An 8224-nucleotide genomic window follows, 5' to 3' on the forward strand; every position below is an offset into this window, starting at 1 on the left:
AATTTCCAGCAGGAGAATATTAGTTTGATTTCACTGAATGAAAATAATCACATCCTCTGTTAAAATATCGATCTTGGCTTAAAAGTCCCTTTATGGAAGCTAATGGGCATAAAAACTTACAATTTGCAAATGCCAGAACCCAAGCTGTTATGATTTAAAATTATCTAACTGGTTAGTTATTACTATTACTAATATGATCAGAATAGTCCATATCAGATATACTTACTAGTAAATTCTTTATTTTTTTTTTAAATTCTTTATTGATTTTTAATCAAAAACAGTGTCATACAAATGAAAGAACAAAAGATATTCCACATATTACACTATTATCTATACAGGTAACATAAATATCATTCAATAAATTCTTTATATGGCACTCAAAATTATGTATGCAATTTAATTGAATAATGAATCAATTAGTGCCAGTGATTGGGAACTGACGATCAGTTAATTGGCGCTAATTAACAATCTGAATTGATGCGTGCCTCTTTGTAGTCAGTATTCTATAAATATGAACATGTAAAATTTCTCCTTGCAGATCTGAGAAGAGGGTGTGGCCACGGGAGGGATGTGGCTATATCAGAGGCATTCCTAGAATTTGCATGCGGTGTTGCAGAACATGGCAGAGCCACGCCTGATTAAGGTGCAAGGATTTATACCAGATTCAGTTGATGCAAATCCTCATGCCCCAACCTAGGCACATATCCCAGTGCTAAGCGGTATTCAGTGCAGGCCGGCTCACTGAATGCTCTGCACTGATCCCGATGCTCATAGGAACTCAGAGCATTCAGCGCAGAACATTAAGCACACCTGCCTGCACTAAAAACCTCTTTTGAAGTTTTGTTAAAAAAAAAAAAGTGTGTGTTTGGGGGGGGAGGGGGTGTTAGAGCACTGTATAGAGAATAGCCCTTTTTTTCTTTGCCCAAATATGAGTGCCATTTACTGAATTTAGCCCATAGTTCTTTATGGAGATATGTGAAAGAAGGTAATTGTATAACAGGGCACATAAGATGTGTCTATTTTATAATTTAAATTAATTTAACATAAACATAGGGCCTGATTCTGGTAATGACATCTTCCATGGTAGATGCCTACAAAATGTGTGCCTACCGCATGTCAGTAAGCACCGCATCCATAATCACATCTATTTTTTTAGACAAATGCCTTACATGTAGACCAGATTTTTACAAGCCTACATTTAAGGCGTCTGACTCATGCCTACGGAAGTGCCTAAGTACACCTAGATAGAAGCATAGAAACATAATGGCAGCTAAAGGCCAAATGGCCCATCCAATCTGCCCATCCTCAGAAACCATTATCTCTTCCTCTCTCTTTTTTTTTTTATTATTTATTTATCAAATTTTTACGTTATAAATCAAGTATCCACTTGTACAGAAAGTTGAAGAAAAGCAAGAAAATAATACTCAAAGGTAAAATACATAATAATCAAATAAAATAAAATAAAATAAATATTTAGCTTAAATTCAGCTCAAGTCCTCAACATTAGATCCAAGAAGGATAAGGCGGACATATTAACAAATGCTAACAACTGCTAACAACTATCAATTCAAATATTAGGAAAACAAGATCCCCTGGCTGAGAAAGGATATCATTATTCAAATGCACTTCACTTTGATTTTGATTTTCCTTCATCCAGCCGAGTTCCTGCCAAAAAGGCTGTCAACTGGAATGGTTCAAAGAATACATATTTCTTCATATGGTATTGTATTACACATTTACAAGGGTGTCGAAGGAAAAAAGTCCCACCAAGAGATGTAACCCCTGGCTTCATCAAAAGAAACTCTCGCCTTCTCCTCTGGGTTTCCCGTGCCAAGTCTGGAAACATTAACATTTTTTGTCCAAGAAATTCTTTCATTTTATTTCTAAAGAACAATCTAAGCAACCAGTTTTTATCTGGAGCAAGAGCCACAGTAAGAAGCAATGTTGCCGGATATACTAGCTCTCTATCCGGAAGTTCCAAGATTGCTGAAACATTAAGTAGTTGATTATTCTCCTGTTGTTTAGATGGTGATTTAATAGCTTTCATTGGTAGGTAATATACTTGAGTAAGTGGTGGTAATGTATCCTCTGGAATACCCAAAATCTCCAACATATAACGTTTCAACATATCCCTAGGTGTCACCGAGGCTATCCTAGGAAAGTTAATCAGTCGGAGATTATTATTACGAGAAAAATTCTCCAAAGATTCCAGTTTTCTACGCATATTTGTATTATCTTTTATTATTGCTTCATTAAGCTGTTTTGATACTTTTAACTCCTGTTGTATATTCTCAATAGAATTCTTAGATTCACCAATTTCAACTTTTATGTTTTTTATCTCAGTTTCTTGAAAAGTAATTTTATTTTCCAGCTGCAAAAGCTGGGGCTTGACAGACTTGGCGAGGTCAGCCACTAAATCCCAAATTGAATCCAGTGTTACTTCTCTGGGTTTTTCAATAACATATGAAGGATTAAAAGTTTGAATAGTCTCACCAGTTTTCAGCTGTTCCTGGCAATCCTTCTGCTGGCCTAAAGTAATCCCTGATGTTTCCAAGTCCTCGGTGTTTCTTGGACTCACCTGAAAACTCAGGGAGTCCATCTCCATGCTCCCCTCTCTGTTCTCTCTGGCCTCCGAGGGTAGATGCCTGCCTTCTCCCAGCAGCTCCTCCACTCGTGGGGAGCTGGTAACCTGAGGAGGTGGGGGAGGTGCCCTAGCGTCGGGGCTCAACGTTGTCTCTAGCCCCAAGGAGATCACCTCATTTCCGCCCCTCTGAGGCGTCTCCAGCGGGGGTGCCGACGCTGCCGGGATATCCTGCATCCGACGCAGGAGTTCTTCTATGTTGCCGAACGAGGGGACCGCCGAACGCCGCGAGGCTCCAGCGGCGCTGCGACCTCTCCTCTTCGGCATTCTAGGTAGGTAAATCTGTTCAGCAGAAAATTTTCAGAAAGTCTCCTCCGGCGTGCTGCTCAGCGTCCGGGACCGTCGGCCATCTTGGATCGTTGCTCCCTCTCTTCCTCTCTCTAAGAGATCCCACGCACCTGTCCCATGCTGTCTTGCATTCAGACACAGTCTCTGTCTCCACCACCTCTTCCGGGAGACTGTTCCACACATCTACCACCCTTTCTGTAAAAAATGTATTTCCTTAAATTACTCCAGAGCCTATCACCTCTTAACTTCCTCCTATGCCCTCTCATTTCAGAGCTTCCTCTCAAATGAAAGAGAATCGACTCATGCGCATTTATGCCACCTAGGTATTTAAACGTCTCTGTCATATCTCCCCTCTCCCGCCTTTCCTCCAGTATACAGATTGAGATATTTAAGTCTGTCCCCATACGCCTTATGACGAAGACCACATACCATTTTAGTAGCCTTCCTCTGGACCCCTTCGTTTTTATATCTTTTTGAAAGTGTGGTCTCCAGAATTGTACACAATATTCTAAACGAGGTCTCACCAGTCTTATACATGGGCATCAATACCTCCTTTTTCCTATGGATGCCTAAGGCTACTTCCAGCATAAGCCAAGCCTATGCTGGCCTTAGGTGTGCCTAGACGCCTCTGTAGGTGCAAGTCAGATGCTTACATTGTAGGCGTCTTTTACCATACTGAATTTTTTGAAAATGTGCATCCTGATTGGTCCGTTAAACGGCGGTAAGATGTTTGCCGCCACCTACAATCGGGATGCTGCTTCCAGAATCAGGCCCTTATAGTCTGCTTAACAACTGACAGGTCAAGGCAGATAACAGTAATATTATAATAACAGTACAATGATTTCATCAGAAATTGTTTACAGTATTGGATCACTTTTAAATATCACTAACAAAGATATTTGTGAAAGATCCAAGCTTCCAAATGGCATCTAAAAGACTGATAATTTGTAATTGAAGGACTTATTTCCAAAATCCGCTAAGTCCATTTTAGGTGCATCAGGGAAAAATCAATTTTTCATGTAAAGAAATAGCTGATTTTGGAAAGAAATCTTATTTTAACTTGACTGCAGGCAAAAGACAAACACAACATTTGATCTCAACAATTAATTACACTGCTTGATTACGATATCCTTTGTCTATATCAGTGGTTCCCAAACCCTGTCCTGGGGGACCCCTAGTCAGTCGGTTTTCAAGATATCCCTAATGAATATGCATGAGAGAGATTTGCATACCTGTCACTTCCATTATATGCAAATCTCTCTCATGCATATTCATTAGGGATATCTTGAAAACCCGACTGGCTGGGGGTCCCCCAGGACAGGGTTTGGGAACCACTGGTCTATATGAAACTATAGCTCATTTTTTTGCTTAAAGTGGACTTAGTGGGTTTTGGAAATAAGCCCTTCAATTGTTCTTAGATCCATCGGGGGAGGGGGGATGTCAAATTTCAGGACCGCTACCAACAATAGTTCTGTTTGGGTAATTATCTAAGCAACATTTTCTTACACTTGGTCCAACAGTAAGACAAATTTTTTGAGCTGACTGAAAAGGATCTACCTTGTTACACAAAGTTATAAAAGACATGAACTATTCAGGGCTAAGACCATATAAAATTCTAAAACATAAAAGTCAGTAATTTAAATACAGTTCTCACCTTTACTGGAAACCAATGAAGTTTAATTAAATATGATGATGTATGATCTGTAGTGTTCCCTTAACACTAGTCTTGCTGCCACATTATGGGCTCCTTTTACGAAGGTGCGCTAGCGGTTTTAGCGCACGCACTGGATTAGCGTGCGCTAGCCAAAAAACGACCGCCTGCTCAAGAGGAGGCGGTAGCGACATTTAAGTGCGTGCTATTCCGTGCGTTAAGACCCTAAAACGCCTTCGTAATAGGAGCCCTATGTGTTGCCTGACTCTATCTGGGAGACCCAGTGACACGATATCACACTATTTCATATGAGATAAATGAAACATATGTGCTTCTGTGTCTTTATCCCTTGGAAGGAAGGCAAACACATTTGCATTTGTTCTGAGACAAGTGCAATTGTTCATGTATGTGCCGGTATCCACACAAATTCACACCTGTTCTGAAGGTATAAATGTGTGTATGCATATAATGCACACATATACAGTGGTGCCTCGCATAACGGACGCCTCGCACAGCGAACGCTGCGCATAACGAACTTTTTGTCTTGCTCCCTATAACGAACTTCGTTTCACACAACGAAGTCGCCCGAGGGGCCCGGGGGGGGGGGGGCGGAACTACTCTCGCCGCTTTCTAATGTGAGCCGGGAACAGCAGCACCCTCCTGTCTGAATGCAGTGTTCCATCATCTCCCTCCACCTTACCTTAAAAACCGAGTTTTCCGGCTTTCTTTTTCGGCCAGCCACACACTTTCAAAGAGCAGCACATGCGCGCATGCTTTGTTGTTCAATCTTCTCCTCTGACGCAACCGGAAACCGGAAGTTGCAGGAGAGGAGAACATTGATCAACTCCAGCAGCTGCGCGTGCACAGCTTTTTGAGATCGTGCGGCTGGGTGAGGGAGAAGGCTGGCAGGCTCTGCATGTGAGGTGAGGTGGAGGGAGGGAAATGTAGGGCTGCAGAACGAATTATTTTGTTTTACAGGTATTCTTATGGGAAAACGCGTTTCACACAACGAACGTTTCACATAACAAACTTGCTCCTGGAACGGATTAAGTTCGTTGTGTGAGGCACCACTGTATTATAATTCTGCTCTGCCTCCATCAAAACCACAACTCCAGGAATGCCTATATGCAGATTAAGGGCGAGTCTATAACTTAGGTGCCCACATGTACATGTGTGTTACATGCATAAATGTTTAGAATAATGGTATTTCTGTGTGTAAATGCAAAAATTCTGCCTAAGATCTATTTGGCAAATATTTGCTTAACATATATAGCGTGTATTTGCAAGGGGAGCATACACAAGGCAGAGCATGGTAGGACATAGGCAGTGCTCCTACTTAGATGTGAAAATATACTCATAGATTACTGTGAAATACAAGGCTAGCGGTGGTGCAGCAAGGGCGAGAGACGCCAGTGGTGGTGGTGCCCCTCCTCACCATCTTCCCCACCTCCTGACCACGCGTGCGCCCCCTTCCTGTTCCCCGTACCTTTTAACTTCTCCAGCACGAGCATTACGCCCACATCACTTCCAAGGTGAGGGTCCCGGAATTGACATCAGAGAGAGCGCCGATGCAGATGCGGGCAGCTGGGGAAGTAAAAAAAAAAAAAAAAGGTACGGGGAAGGCAATGGGCATGCACGCGCACATGGAGAGGAGTGGGGGAGGGGGCAGAGAGAAGGAGGGGTGCCACACCCTCAGGAAGACTGTGTCCGAGGCGGACAGTCCCTCCCCCCCTTTACTATGTCACTGAAGCCTAGTATACGTGTGTACGTCTAAATTTTAGATGCAATAATACCAGGTTACTATAATAGAACTTAGGTTCTATAGGTCCTAGATTCTTTTATAGAATAGGTTCCTACCACATGTCCTTGGTGCCTGAATAGAGACCTCCCCTCTGCCTGATTTCCCTCCCACCAGATCCCCTCCCCTTGGGGTGCCTGAATAGAGACCTCCCTCCTGCCAGATTTCCCTCCCATCAGTTCCTCTCCCCTTGGGGTGCCTGAATAGAAACCTCCATCCTGCCTGATTTCCCTCCCTCCAGTTCCCCTCCCCTTGGGGTGCCTGAATAGAGATCTCCCTCCTGCCTGATTTCCCTCCCACCAGTTCCCCTCCCCTTGGGGTACCTGAATAGAGACCTCCCTCCTGCCTGATTTCCCTCCCACCAGTTCCTCTCCCCTTGGGGTACCTGAATAGAGACCTCCCTCCTGCCTGATTTCCCTCCCCTTGGGGTGCCTGAATAGAGACCTCCCTCTTGCCAGATTTCCCTCCCACCAGTTCCTCTCCCCTTGGGGTGCCTGAATAGAAACCTCCATCCTGCCTGATTTCCCTCCCTCCAGTTCCCCTCCCCTTGGGGTGCCTGAAGAGAGATCTCCCTCCTGCCTGATTTCCCTCCCACCAGTTCCCCTCCCCTTGGGGTACCTGAATAGAGACCTCCCTCCTGCCTGATTTCCCTCCCACCAGTTCCTCTCCCCTTGGGGTACCTGAATAGAGACCTCCCTCCTGCCTGATTTCCCTCCCCTTGGGGTGCCTGAATAGATGCCTCCCTCCTGCCTGATTTCCCTCCCTCCAGTTCCCCTGCCCTGTTCTTTCCTATCATTAACATAACATAGTAAATGACAGCAGATAAGGACCTGCATGATCCATTCAGTCTGCCCAACAGTCATATTCATTATCAGGGCATTCCCCTATATTTGGCATCTTCCCCTCCCCAACCCCCCCCTTCCCCTCTGTACCAATTTCCTTTCACATTGATATTTCATGGTTGTAAACTGCACAGACACCATTGATTGACATTGATTGCGGTATACCAAGTTCTGGGAATAAATAAATAAATTTGCCCCAGTGTAAAAATAGATGTAATCTTTCAGCGTGCCTTTTTTAAGAATATATACCCATTTACAATTTTATAACAGCCATTTTCTAACTGTAAAACATGCTTTTTATGTGGAAAATGCTTTATAAAGTTCCCCTATGATGCATAGTCCCAACTTAAAACTTGTACAGATGGCATATGCAACAAAAGAGAATAAATAGTGTGGTTCAATGGAGGATTATGATTTTCAGCCAATATCATTTTTTTTTAAAATAAATAATTGGTGTATTGACAGCTACCAATTTACCTATTTAGTTCAATGAAGGGAGAAATGTTTTTGTATACATACAGGTAAATTCTATATAGTCCGTCTAAAGCTAGACATCTATATCAGTGTGCCTAACTTCCCCTCCCCTCTTTTACAAAAGATATTTAGCATCAGCTGGTTCGCTGAATGCTCTGCGCTGCTCCGACACTCATAGAGTTCCTATGAGCGTTGGAGCAGCGCACTGGCTGACGCTAAAAACCTTTTCCATCTAATATAATAAAACCCTAAGCCGCGCATGCGCACTCCCACTGCGTGCTCCCGTTTTCCATGAGCTGTAGGGACCCGCAGTTGGGGATCTTGAGAGGAGCCCCTGCCGCCGCGTCTTTCAACTAAAAAATACAATTCGGCAAGGCGAGCAGGGAGCAGGCCAGACTGAAGCTCCGACTTGAACTGCCAGTTGGCCGGCTCCCTTGCCGGAGTTATTTTTCAGTTGAAAGGTGCCGCCGCAGCTCCTGTCACGAGCTGCACCTGCTTCAGAGAAGACTTCTAATGCAGGCGGGGATCGT

Source organism: Geotrypetes seraphini, chromosome 11 (assembly GCF_902459505.1).
Source record: "Geotrypetes seraphini chromosome 11, aGeoSer1.1, whole genome shotgun sequence".
NCBI lineage: Eukaryota > Metazoa > Chordata > Amphibia > Gymnophiona > Dermophiidae > Geotrypetes > Geotrypetes seraphini.